The 13937-nt window shown below is 36.3% G+C and overlaps 1 protein-coding gene across 4 annotated transcripts in view; it reads left to right on the top strand.

The window, feature by feature from the left end:
- HIVEP1 (HIVEP zinc finger 1) overlaps positions 1–13937 on the top strand; it is a 130217-nt gene that overhangs the window by 70306 nt on the left and 45974 nt on the right. The window lies entirely within an intron of this gene.

Below are 13937 nucleotides of genomic sequence, written 5' to 3'. Positions count from 1 at the left end.
ATAGCATATTCTATAACTGTTTCCCACATATTAATGTATTGCCGGTAGGAGTGATTGTTGTAGGAGTGAGAGTACTGGCAGGAGTGAGGATGTTGCAGCTCTTTTGAAAATCTGTTTGTGAGACTGTCCCATAGCAATAATGGAACCAGTATAATGGATGGTAATGGCTGCGTTCATGCGTGTGTGCATGTTTGTTCATGTAATGCAGTATTTTTTGAAACGACAAAACCTAAGACAACTAAAATAACCTAAATGCTAGTTAGTGTAGGGGTAGTTGAATATATTGTAGTAAATTCATATATGTTGGGATGTTATACAGCTTTTAAAAAATATTAATTATTTCAGTTGACTCTGATAATTTGTTGCTAAGTGAGAAGAATGAAACTGCATAACATGTAAAATATGATACAAATCTTATGTTCAATCAAAAGCATATATACACACATGCGCGCGTGCACACACACACACGCGCGGTCGCACACATATCCACCTTTATTTAGGATTTGATCAAGTTTGAATGGACTTATATAGATATCTGTACAGTGTTGGGAGAAAGGGCAGAGGAAAATGATAAACTTTTATTTATATGTCTTTGTGTCCTTTTGCTAGTTAAAATGGGTATAATTTTGTATATAAAATAAGTTTAAAGGCAAAAATTGGTTTTCATTGTAGAAAGCATACCAATTATTTGTCCAGGCGATATGAAAAAAAAAAAAGTGATGTAGAACAGTTTGTGGGTGGGGCAGACAGTAAAGTGGAATAGTGTTCCAGTACTGTCTATTAATGAGTAAAATTGATTACAAAGATATGAAGCTTTCTCTATGGCATTTACATTTTATGATTTTTTATTTTTGTCCCTGTTATATTTTCTAATTAGAGTGGAATATTTTGACTGAATGAATTAGCCATGTAGGGTTTCAGTTGAAAGTCTTTTTTTTAAAAAAAATACCTTTTAAACCTAGGTAGGTTTGTAACTAGGTATTTTTAGTGGGAATAATTTCTGCCTGAACGGGTTCTCCAGCCCTTGGATCAGCCTGTGAAGCCTCCAGGATTGTTTGGGGTTGGTATGACTAGTTACTCGGTGATGTGCAGCAGCCTTAAGGAACTGTCCTCCCTCCTCCTTTCCCTCTGCCCGCCCCCCCCCCTTCGTCCCTGGAATCTACAGAAGGTCCATATCAACTAGGACCCTTCAATGACATTCGTGCAGGAAAGCAAGTCTAGGAAGAGCGGAGAAGTCACCATAGCCATGCCGTCCCTTTGAAAAGTTGACTAAGGGCCCCTTGCCCACGTTGCTGTAGTTGCTGTAGGTGGAAAGCATTTAAGGTACTCAGGCTGCGGAACATGTCACATGCCCTTTCTCATAGTTGGCCCTTTTCATGTCTAGTAATGACCTAGAGCTGCTTCAAGTGGCAAAATAAGCGTGTGCTTGCCCTCTCCTCCTTCCTTCTTACCCCTGTGGCAGAGTTTTAGGAACAGTGGACTAAATGCCTGACAGGAAGGAGGAAAGGGAACAGGGTACTAGAAACAGAAGGTAAGGAGGCTGAGAGCAATCTAGTGGGCTATGTTTGGCAGGCCGCGCGCATTTAAGACCTGTGGTGAGCGCCAGACGAGCGTGGTTCTGTGCAGTTCACTGCTTCCAAGTATGATTTGGCTCTCATTTTTACATACACACTCTGGGTAAATTAAAAATAAAATAGTTTTCCTTTCACATGTAATTAAGGAGTATTATCAGTTTGTCTTTAACAACATGGGATAAAATCTTTTAGCAGTAAAGGTGTTGAGATGTCTCAGATATTTGCTTGCTGACCTATTACATTAAAGGAAATGTATTTCTTCCTTTGAAGAATATACTTTAAAAATTTAGAGTTAGTTGTTTTTATTGATTAAAATGATTCATCTAGGATAGAGCACTTTTTCACTATTTTTTCAACATACTTTTATTTCCCTCTGCAAGTTTGACTTTTTTCTACACCTGGCTTTTTTCCTACAATGCTCACAGCCAGTTCTAAGTTCTAAGGTGTTGTCTTTATTGTAGATTCTGTGGTCCTTAACTTATTTAAGGTTCTTTCTCCCCTCTTTTTTTTTTTTATTTACCATTAGGACAAGTAGCTGATTTCTCTTCAGAAACATTTAACATAATGGCAGACTCTTTAAAAAAAATTACTCATTGATAGATTAAAATCAAGGCTGTCTTTCCTGTTTTTTAACATTTTAAGGAAAGATTGATATGTTTGTAATATGATGTCATAGAAACTTACTTTTGCCCATTACACACCAATAGAATATAAAAGTGCACTAAATTATGTTAATGTATATTATTCTTTCTTTCCGCTTATGAGTGAAAATCAGATGACTGATTTATTTTGATTTTAATCAGTGTGAGCATGCAACATTGCCACAATTCTCGGTGTTGTCATTGTATTCTTCCTTACAGTGCTGTTTACTGTTCTTAACATCCATTGTGCTTGACACCATTTCCAAAATTATTGTACAACACTTAAATAAAATAGTGAATATCACAGATGTGGTAATGGAGAAGTATGTGTAAGATAAACAGGGAAGAAATAAATAGATCACTTTATTAGGAGAATTTTTATGTGCTGTCTCTTGAATAAGCTCTAATTTTAATACTTGGTTTTAAATTTTATCATACAGTATTTGACATAAGTTAATATATGTAAGATATGAAATTATAAAACATAAAAATAGCATGGTAGTTTTTGATTCTAATACCCAGTTTAAGAACTGGCATATTGCTAATACTGTTGCGTAAACGTGCATGCTAGTCTTTATTGCAATCCACTGTTTGCGTTGTAGAGGTATTTACTGTCCTCTACTTCCTGTTCATTGTAGTACTTCTTAAAATTAATTATGTATTCTTAAGCAGTATACTTTTTAGTTTGGGCTGAGTTTGAGCTTGAAGAATAAAATTATATAATTGTAACAGCATTTTCACTCAACATTGTTTCTAAGATTCATGCATTTTGTTGGATGTAGCTGTTTCTTTTCACTGCTGAATAATACTCTATTGAGTGCAGTGATTTGTTCCTCCATTCTCTGGTTGATGGATTCCAGTTATTGCTACCTTTTCACTGTCACAAACAATGCAGCTATGAATAATCTCCTACCCTGGTGCACATGTGTGGACAATTTAGGCAATGTAGGTAGTCAGCTTCATAAGATGATGCTAAATTGTTTTCCAAAAAGCGTTTTTGGAAACTTTACTTTCCCATGATCAGAGTCTAAGAATTCATTTTGTGCTATTCAGTGCTTGGTATTGTCTGTCTTTTTAATTTTTTTCTAGTTGAATGAATATAAAATATTATTTTGTTCTGCTCTTGATTTATTTTTCCTTGAATACTAATAGCATCAAACACGTCTCCATTTTCACTTCTTGAAATGCTTGCTGGTATCTTTTAGGCATTTTAAAAACCTTAATATATTTCTTAATATATTTTAGATAACAACCCTTTATCCATTTTATGTGTTGTAGTTTTTGGCTTGATTTTTCTTTCTTTAAAGTTCTTGTTAGTAAACAGAAGTTCTTGGGGTTTTTTTCCTTGTTTTTTTTTTCTTTGTTGTTGAAAGTATTACACATGTCCCCCTTTCCCCCCCCATTGAACCCCTCCACCAGGCATCCACCTCTGCCCCCCAGGTCTTCTCCACACTATTGTCTATGTCCATAGGTCATGTATATATGATCTAAGTTCTTTGATTAATCTCTGCCCCCCCTCCCCATCCCAACTTTCCCTCTGGAATTCATCCGACAGCTCCATGGTTCTGTATTTTTGTATTTATTTTGTTCATCAGTTTATTTTGTTCATTACATTCCACGTATGAGTGAGATCATGTGGTACTTGTCTTTCTCTGATGGCTTATTTCACTTAGGATAATATTCTCCAGGTCCCTCCATGCTGTCCCAAAGGGTAAGAGATCCTTCTTTTTTACCGCTGCATAGTACTCCATGGTGTAAATATACCACAACTTTTTTATCCACTCAGCTAATGATGGGCATTTGGGCTGTTTCCAGATCTTAGCTATTGTAAATTGTGTTGCTATGAACATAGCGGTGCGTAAATTCTTTCTAACTGGTGTTTAGGGTTTTTTAGGATATATTCCTAAAAGTGGGATCACTAGGTCAAATGGCAGTTCTATTTTTAATTTTTTGAGGAACCTCCATATTGGCTGCACCAGCCTGCATTCCCACCAGCAGTGTACTAGGGTTCCCTTTTCTTGGTTTTAATACTATCAACCTATTAATCTTTTTCTTTTATGATTAGTATTTTTTGTTGGGACTTTGTTTGCTTGTCTTAAGAAATTCTCTTTTACCACAAGGTTTTACATGTTTTTTTCTGTTTTCTTTTTAGAATCTTTCACGTTCAGATTAAAGTTCATCTGGAGTTTATTTTTTTTAAGTATGGTTTGAGTTAGGGTTCCAATAACTAGATTTTTGCTTATCCATTTAAATTTTAGAATCAGCTTTATTAAAATCTTGTTGGAACTTTGGGATTGCGTTGAACTTGGGGCATACTGACTAGAGTTACAATTTTCAGGCTTTCAGGCTTCCCTGTCCGTAAAGATAGTATATTTTTGATACTTATATATTTTTTAATGTCTTATCATTTCCCCTTTATTTCCTGGGTCTTTATTTATTTGTTGATTTTAATTGGGGGGGCAAGGAGAGAGAACTAATTTTCTAGCTCTTGTTGGCAAATAGAAATGCAGTATATTTTGTGTTTTCATCTCTGTCCAGCTTCCTCGCTAAGCTCGTTCATTCTGGAAACTTGTCTTGTGATGCCCTAGACTTTCTTGTAAACAATCATGCCACCTAGGATATGAAAGATTTGTTTCTTCCTTTTAAAATAATTGTTTCTTTTATGTTCCTTGTTGTACCCAGTCGGCTCCTGTAGAGTGCCACCAGATTGGTAGTGTTGTTGTTCTTGGCTTGTTCTTGATTTTAAAGGATCTTCTTCTAATTTCACCGTTTAAAAATTTGATGTCTTTTTATGGGAGGAGGGTTCAGTATTTTTGTTTGTTTGTTTTAATAATTTAAGGAGGTTCTCTTCTATTTTTAATGAGATTTAAAAAATCGTAAGGGGCTCTTTTTTAAAACAAATGCTTTTTCGTCATATATAGAGATGATCTTATGATCTTTATTCTTTTATTCTAATGTTTAAACCTCACAGTTTTTAAATAAAATAAAACCAATTTAGTCTTGAAGTTTAATCTTTTTAAACATACTGCTAGATTTGATTTGGTAATATTTGTTGAATTCTGTATTCATGTCCAAGAGGTACTGAGTACAAATCTCTTTCTAATAATTTTCCTCGCCTGATTTGTGTTAAGGTTATCTGAGAACTCTTCCTCCTGCTTCCCAAGGAAGTGTTTGTTTTGTATTGAAATGATAGCTGTATAGGTCTTAGAATATATTTTGACTTTTGAGAGGGGTTGAGAATAGATTTTTAAGTACAAAGTCAATGTATTTAGTGATATAGAACTATTCAGGCTTTCTTTTTTCTCTTCACTCAGATAGTAAATTATGTTTTTCTTATAATTTATTTTATTAAGTATTCATATTTATTGACAAGAAGTCACTCACGGTATTCTCTTACTCTCTTTCATTGCTGCTGGATCTCTAGTTGTGTCTCTATCTTTTCTTTTGTGCCTTTCTCTCTTGATTAGTTTTTCAAGAGATTTGTTTGTTTCACTCCCTTTTTATTATACTAACTTCTGACTTTCTTGATACTGTCTTGTATCATCCTTTTCAGTTTTATTAAAGTTTGCTCTTGTCCTGGCAGTGTGGCTCGGTTGGTTGGAGTGTTGTTCCTGCACCGAAAGTTTGTGGATTTGATTCCTGGTCAGGGCACATACCCAGGTTTTGGGGTTCAGTCCCCAGTCAGGGCACATGCGGGAGGCAGTCAATCATGTTTCCTTCTCATGTCTGTGTCTCTCTTGCGCTCTCTCCCTGTCTCCATTTTTCTTTCTAAAATCAATAAAATAAAAGCATGTCCTTGGGAGAGGATTAAAAAAAAGTTTTGCTCTTTATTATCTTTCCCCCTCTTCTTTTTCTTTGGGTTTATTCTGTTATCAAATTTCCAAAGCTGGAAACTGGGCTTAGTCATTCTTAAGCCTTTATTCTTTCCTATTGAAATCACTTAAAGCTATTAATTTCCTCCTAATTATTGCATTAGTTGTGTTATACATCATTTCATACTGGGCGCTTGCATTAATTTCTATGCTGGTTTGTTCTTTGACCCTCTTTGTAAAATGTTTTTTTCCCCACATGGTTGGGGATTTTATTTTTCTGTCTCAAACAGCAAAATCCTGAAATCTCCACTATAATACCAGTAGTTTCCTTTCAGCAGCTGTGGTATTACTCTGACATCATATACTTCAGGGACCAGAAAATTTTAATTTAAAAGATAATTTCCGTTAATTTATTTTGCCATGTATCTGAGAGTAATAGGTCCTAAATATAAGTAGATTATACAGCTTAAGAAATATAGGTAGGAATCTGCTCTGCTGAAATAACTCAGTGACATTCAGACTTGCTCCAAAGAGTCAGATGACAAGTAGGATTTTGTTAACATGGCACAATTTATGCCCTGGAGTTATCCTCCTGTTGACTGGGGAAGCTTGAGGGAGGTTAGATTCCTACAAAAACTACACTGAGGAATTCAGAAGTGAGAGCAACAAACTAATGGGAAGCAGAACACTACATCTCAGACTCCAGTTAGTGTGTAAATAAGAAGTTAGAGTTTGTTCGCCTGCTTGCCAAAAATAAATTTTTAAGCTTCTTATAATATGAATAAGTTTGTGAGAGTGAAACATATTTCATTTTCTTTTTAATTTCACATAGGATATTGAAAAAAAATGAAGGGTGATTTGGAATAATACTTTATGTTAATAAAGTTAGGCTTTAATGCTAATGACATTCTCTTCCTTAATTCTGCTAAGTATACTTAATTAGGGGTGATGAAGTCCTTCCTAAGACTAAAATTTAGGTGGTGTAATAGAAAAGTAGGACTGAAAGAGTAAAGATGGCAGCAACTGAGTGGAACCTACACTGACACTCTCCCTGGACCAAACTGGAATTACAACTAAAGTGTAGAAAAACCATCCTGGATAATCAAGACCAACTGAAGACAAGCTGGAGAGCACCCTCATAACCAAGGAGGAAAAGTGGAGACCACACAGAGACTGGGAGGAAGTGCGGAGGCAACAGAGGGCTGGCTGGGCTCCCACAGACAGCAGCTAATGGTCCAGAGGGATATCTCAGCTGTGGGGGGTTCCCACTGAGGACTCTAGGGCCTAACCCCCAGGCTGGGCTTCCCAGCCCAGAGCACCAGAACTGAGAAAGGTGCCCACATAACATCTGGCTGTGAAAAGCAGCAGGGCTTCTGTCTGCCAGGGAGAGGTGGCTGGAACTGCAGGCACCCTCTTAAAGAGCCAACACACAAAGTTTCATGTGCAGCCGCTCACCTTGGGCTCCAGCAGAGGGAGGGAAGAGTGGACTGGAGCTGTGAGGAGAATCTAGGGTTGTGGGCTCTGGAGATAGAGCTCAGAGGGCACCCCTCTGGATTCTTGTGCTGAGTCATTCCCCCATACTGCAGAGGAAGACATTTACTTTCTAAGCAGCTTTTGCCTGAGAGGGAAGCAATTGACCCACCATGCTGGAAAACCTCTAGCCCTACCTTAAGGAGTTTCTACAGCCTAAGACTCATTAAGAGACTGATAACAATCAGCCACTCTGCCCCGTGTAGTTTCTAGAGCCTGAGCCTCATTAAAAAATCAGATTAATCAGCCTGCAGGCAGAGGCAGACTTCAGAGAGCTTTAAGTCTTTGCCTGATCTGCTTCTGGACCTGGGCTTTGGAAAGTCAGACTTTGGTGGGCATCTTGGTCCCTTCCAAATGCACCCAGCCCCAACAAAGGGGACCTCAAGCCATGGGTTGTTGATAATTCCAAACAGAGTACTCAGGGCCAGTCACAAACAGCATCTGATATTGGCCTGTATCAGAAACCCTCCAAAAAGACTGAGAGTCCTAGCAGGCTTACCTAATAGACAGAAACATATCCAAATAGGCAGCCAAAATGGGGAGACAAAAAAGCCCCAAATGAAAGAACAAGAAAAGTCTATGGAAAAAGAGCTAACTGAAATGGAGATAAGCAATTTGTCAGATATAGAGTTCAGAATACTGATTGTAAGAATGCTCATCTGCATGAACAAGAAATGGAAACTGTGAAGGAGATTATGAATGACATAGCAGAAATAAAGAATACATGGGAAGGAATAAACAGAGCAGAGGAAGCTGAGGATCGGATCAGTGAATTAGAAGACAGGGTCGAAAAAAAAAAAATCAATCAGAGATCCAAAAAGAAAAAACAATTTAAAAACAGGAGGATAGTCTAAGGAACTTGTGGGACAACATGGAATATAACAGTATGTGCATCATAGGAGTGCCAGAGGAGTTTGAAAGTAAGCAAGGGTTAGAGAATCTGTTTGAAGAAATAATGGCAGAAAACTTCCCTAACCTGGTCAAGGAAAAGGTCACACAAGTTGATGAGGCAGAAAGAGCCCCAAGCAAGAAGAATCCAAAGAGGCCCACGCCTAGACGCATCATAATTAAAATGCCAAAAATTCAAGAGAAAGAATATTAAAGGCAGCCAGAGGAAAGCAATCTGTTTACCTACAAAGGAGCCCCCATAGGCTTTCAGCTGACTTCTCAACAGAAACTCTACAGGCCAGAAGGGAATGGCATGAAGTATTCAAGGTAATGAAAACAAGGATCTGAAACCAAGACTACTCTACCCAGCAAGGCTGTCATTCAAAATAGATGGGGAAATAAAGAGCTTCCCAGACAAAAAATGGCTAAAGGAGATTATCACCACCAAACCAGCATTGCAGGAAATGTTAAAGGGACTGCTGTAATAAGAAGTAGAAGTAGAAGCATTGCAAAATATCTTAAAGGGACTGCTGTAATCATAAGGAGAAATAAAGAGAAAACATAAGCATAAATAATTAAAAAGGCATAAATAAGGACCTATCAATAATAACCTTAAGGACTTTAAGGGAGAGACCAACAGCAATAGAGTCATAGTCATGGACTTTAACACCCCACTGACTTCACTGGATAGATCTTCCAGACAAAAAGTCAACACAGAAACAGACTCTAAATGTCATGCTGGATCAGATGTATTTAATTGATATTTTCAGAACATTTCACCCTAAACCTGCAGAATATACATTCCTCTTAAGTGCACATGGGTCATTCTCAAAGACAGACCACTTGTTAGGATACAGAACCAGCCTCTACAAGTTCAAGAAGCTTGAAATCATATCAAGCATCTCAGATCACAAGGGCATGAGATTAGAAATCAACTACAGTAAAAACACTCAAAAACATTTAAACACATAGAAGCTAAATAACATGAAAGGGTTACCAACAGGATCAAGAAAGAAATAAAAAACTTCCTGGAAACAAATAAAAATGAACACACAGCAACCCAGAGTCTATGGGACACAGCAAAAGCAATCCTAAGAGGCAAGTTCATAGCACTACAGGCCTACCTCAAAAAGCAAGAAAAATGTTTAGTAAACTATCTAACCCTACAATTTAAAGAATTAGAAAGCTCCCCTGTGAAGACGTCCAGACCCAGGCTTTTATTTGCTGAGAGGTTTTTTATTGCTGCTTCAATTTCATCAGTTATTACTCTATTCAGGTTTTCTGATTCTTCCTGCTTCAGTTTTACATGATCTCACGCATATGCGGAATCTAATAAACAAAATAGACTAAGGAAAAAAATAGATCCAGGGACATAGAAGCATAGAACAGACTGATGCATTCCATTGGCAAGACAGTAGTGTGGTGAAGGCCTGGGGGGGGGGGGGTGTAGAGAGGATAGATGGGGAAAAAGGGGGATATCTGTAATCCTTTCAACAATAAAGATAAATTTTAAAAAAGAAAAGTAGGACTTATTTTTATTAAATTAAAATGAATGGTGTTAATATAAGATAAAATGTTTTAAAACAGTCTTAGAGAAAGTATGTGCAATAAAACAAAACCTGGTTGGCTTAGTGAAAATGTGATAAACTTGGAAGGACATTAATAATTTACAGAATGAAAGCTTACATTGATGTAGCCAGCCAAAGGCTGGTGTAGCATTTTAGTGGTGTGTCTGAACTTATATAGTATTGTTAAAGGAATGCTGCTTTATTATTTTAGTATTATTGGAATGCTAACTAGTTAAGTGTATATTTTTGATAAGTCATTGTTCCTGGGTTTATAAATTAATTACTGGGAAAGAATGTATTAAAGTGAGCATGTTTAATAGATATTTATTTTAAATAAAAATCTTTATAAATTCTTAATGTTAAATGTTCTAGAAAATTCATCTTGTTTTTCTTGTAAAGTTATTACTTCATTCTTTAACTGAATAAATTTTTATTATGCATCAGCCATTCCTTTTAGCCTGGCAAATAGGAAGGAAAAGTCTGAGCCCTAAAGGAACATAAGTCATAACTCAGTTTTTGCCCAGATTATCATAAAATCTGAATTGGTAGAATCAAAATTCATGAGGTTTTATGTAGACCGGGAGCAGTGCCTAACAAATTTCCCTTGGGAAAACAGCAACAGATTTTCTATTTTTTACTAAAGAAAGTCATCTCCGTATACTATTACTTGGAATTTCAAATTTAAATATTCAGGTCTCATGAAGTGTTCGTTAGCATAATAGACAATGCCAGTTGCTTGAGTTACTGGAAAGTTAGTATTGGTTTAATTATTTGTGCCATGCGTTTGAGTTAAATGTATCATATGTCAATCCTGTCAATATTTTTAGATTTAAAAATGCCAGATCCAAAGAGATCCTTCCCTTTCAGATCGACTTCGCCAGCTTTATAGAAGATGACTGACATAATTATAAATAAACAAAGCATTTTAGTCCATTAATGTAAAATAAATGTCTTTAAATATTCCGTCCTTATGGTGTTTAAATGCAAAACACTAAAACTTCGCTTCCTACAAAATACGAAAGGTTAAAATTCTCAATATTTTCTAACAGTGTTACTAATTACTATTCATTGAGTAATCATTTATTAATCAGAGACTTAAATAGCTACCAAGATTTTATTTTTGTAGGATTTATAGAAAGGCTTGCATCCTTTGTACTTTGATAGCACATTCCATTGACTTCAAAATGCTGTTGATTGGAAGATGCGCAGTGATTTCGTGCATCATTTACACAGGGAGAAGGTCACTGGCAGTTAAGTCATGACACAGTACTCTCAGAATTGGTTGGAAGGGCAGCATGATTCCAGGGAGATTCAGATGTTCAAAAGGCGTTTTTTTAGATTCTGTAAAGTATGTATTTGTGTCCAGTTCTTCATTTTGTGACAAGAGAGATGAAGTAGTTTTCAGGTAATGACGTGCGGATTTGAGCTGCTTTGAAGACAGTGTCCCTGAGGACTGTGAAAAACAAAGGAAGGGATCTTAGTCTGTTGGTTCACTTGCAGATTCATGGAAGAGTGATCAGGAAAAAACCAGGTTATGCTCAGCTTCTTCTCTTCACTTTTGAGATAATTGACCTCATGTGTATGCCTCAGCATCTTCTATATGAATAACTGACTTAAAAGGATAAAGTGTGTTGCTATTGATTCATTTAGGCTTTTCTCATCTTTGCTGCTATAATCTATGTGTAGGACAAAAGGGGAAAAAAGGCACAAGAAAAAGAGAGAGGCAGGCTCAGATATTTATTGCCTACAAAGAGACTGGTTTTTTCATCTTTCCTCGGGTCAGAGAAGGCAGTAGACATGTTGAATGAAACAAATATAATTCCAGGGAAGAAAGAATAGAAAATAAAAGCAAGGGGAGACAGGATAAATTGAAGACATAAACAACTGGGAGAAATTCTAGAAAATAAATTTTTAAAAAATATAAAAGCCAACAGTTACGGAAATAACAAAGTACCATTTCACTAAAATGTATTCTTTTGTTACTGTTTCACGGCTCAGAATGTGTTTTGTGGGGCTATGCTTTATATGAGAATATCAGATTTTGAAAGATGATTTTGGATTTTGCCCTGACCACCACGCGTGGGTTATAATATTAACTACTTCATTCAAGAAAAGATTTGGAAGCAGCAAATGAGATTCTGTGGGTGAGTGAGGAGAGGCAGGAAGAGGCCTGAAGAACACTCGGATGAGAACAAGCGTGTGTAGTAACATTTATACATAGTCTGCTGTTTAGTTAGTGGGAAAACAGATTTAACCAGGCTCTGTAACAGAATGTAATTTGGAGTAGAGCTCACTGCATAGGAGCTCACTGCAACAGACCAGGTCTGTTGCGACTAGTGTGTTTATTTTTGGAGACCCACCACCCAGCATGCAATTAACCACTTAGAAACTGTTTAACAAAACCCTTTCACGGCTTTCTGTGGCTTTTAGCATGAAGACAAAGCTCATGACAGGGCCTTTGAGACCTCATTTCACTAAGCTCCTCCACTCACCCTGCCACCCAGGCCTCATGATTCCTCCAGTTCACTTTGTCCGCTGTCCTGCCCTGGCCCCTCCTACAGTTTCTAGTGCATACAGTAGGCATTTGGAAAACATTTATTGAATAAATGAAGATGGGTGGGTGGGTGGAAGGAGGGGGAGGGCAGAAGTATAGATTCTTTTATATAGCAGGCAGAGTTTTCAATAATATGTACTAGTTTATTTTTGAAGTGTGTTTAAATAGATGTTTTTTAATTCTTATGCTGTAACCTAGATTGCATATCTAAAGTAAGTTTTTCATTATATTAAATTATCTGTGTAATGTAATTATACATATCTGTAGTAATATGTTTAAGTCTCTAACAAAAATAAAAGCTTCGCTCTTTAACTCTTACCAGAGACTATGGATGGCTTCTACAGATGGATTCTTGCTTTTGATTTTATCTGAATGCTAAGATAAAACCACTCGTGTTGTAGTTTGTAATATAAAAACATCTTAGTTACCCTGGTGGGAAATGGGTGCTCTGAAGAACTGAGGAACTTTCTTAGAAAAATCACAGGTTTTAGAATCTTTCTCACGAAAGTGAAATACAAGGATACAAATGTTATGACTTTCCGGGCAGAGAAATATGACTTACTCTGTAAATTTGTTGTGAATTGAAGTCTGAATCAGCCTTTCACCATGTGATCTTCTGAAACCTGCGAAAATACATCAGAATATTTGGTTTTATTATCGGTGTCTTCTATCTTGTTAGCAATATCCAGATTTTTATCTTTTGTTTCTCCAACTGACTGCTTTTGTACAAATCATATTATAAGACATTAGAACAAGTTATGAAAATTGAAAATGTTCTTATTTCATATTACCTAATCTCAATTGTTGTCTTTTTAAAAAGATTTCTTTGCTAACCTGAGTAGAACATAGACAGAGGATCATCTTTAAGTAGAGGGTTGTTCTTACCACTTTCTGTGAGGTGCTTCTTAGGAGTCAGGCAAAAGTGCTTGTCTAAAGGGTAGATAAGAAGGTTAACATAACAAATGCTCTAAGTATTTACTTGCTCTCCTCTTAATGATGTCTTTAAAAGACATAAGTTATGTAAAGTAATAATTATAACACAGTATTGTTGGAGTGTTATTTGTAGATGTGGTGTGTATAATACCACAAAAAAAGGAAAAGAGAATCGAGCTGAATAAGTGTAACATTTTCCTGTCTCACTGGCATTAAGTTAGTATAAATCTGATACAGATTCTGATAAGTTAAAATGTAAGATAAGCTCAAGAGCACTACAGAGGAAATAACTGAAAAATTAGTGAAAAAAATCATTAAAGAAATTAAAATGTCATATTAGACAATATTCACTTTATGTAAAATGAAGCAGTAAAGGAGAAGTGTAGGAACAAAAAGACACAAGATATATCAAAACCCCAAAAGTAAAATGGCAGATA

The sequence above is a fragment of the Miniopterus natalensis genome, chromosome 9 (genome assembly GCF_054644295.1).
Source record: "Miniopterus natalensis isolate mMinNat1 chromosome 9, mMinNat1.hap1, whole genome shotgun sequence".
Classification (NCBI taxonomy): Eukaryota; Metazoa; Chordata; class Mammalia; order Chiroptera; family Miniopteridae; genus Miniopterus; species Miniopterus natalensis.
This window is presented reverse-complemented; position numbering and strand designations above follow the sequence as displayed.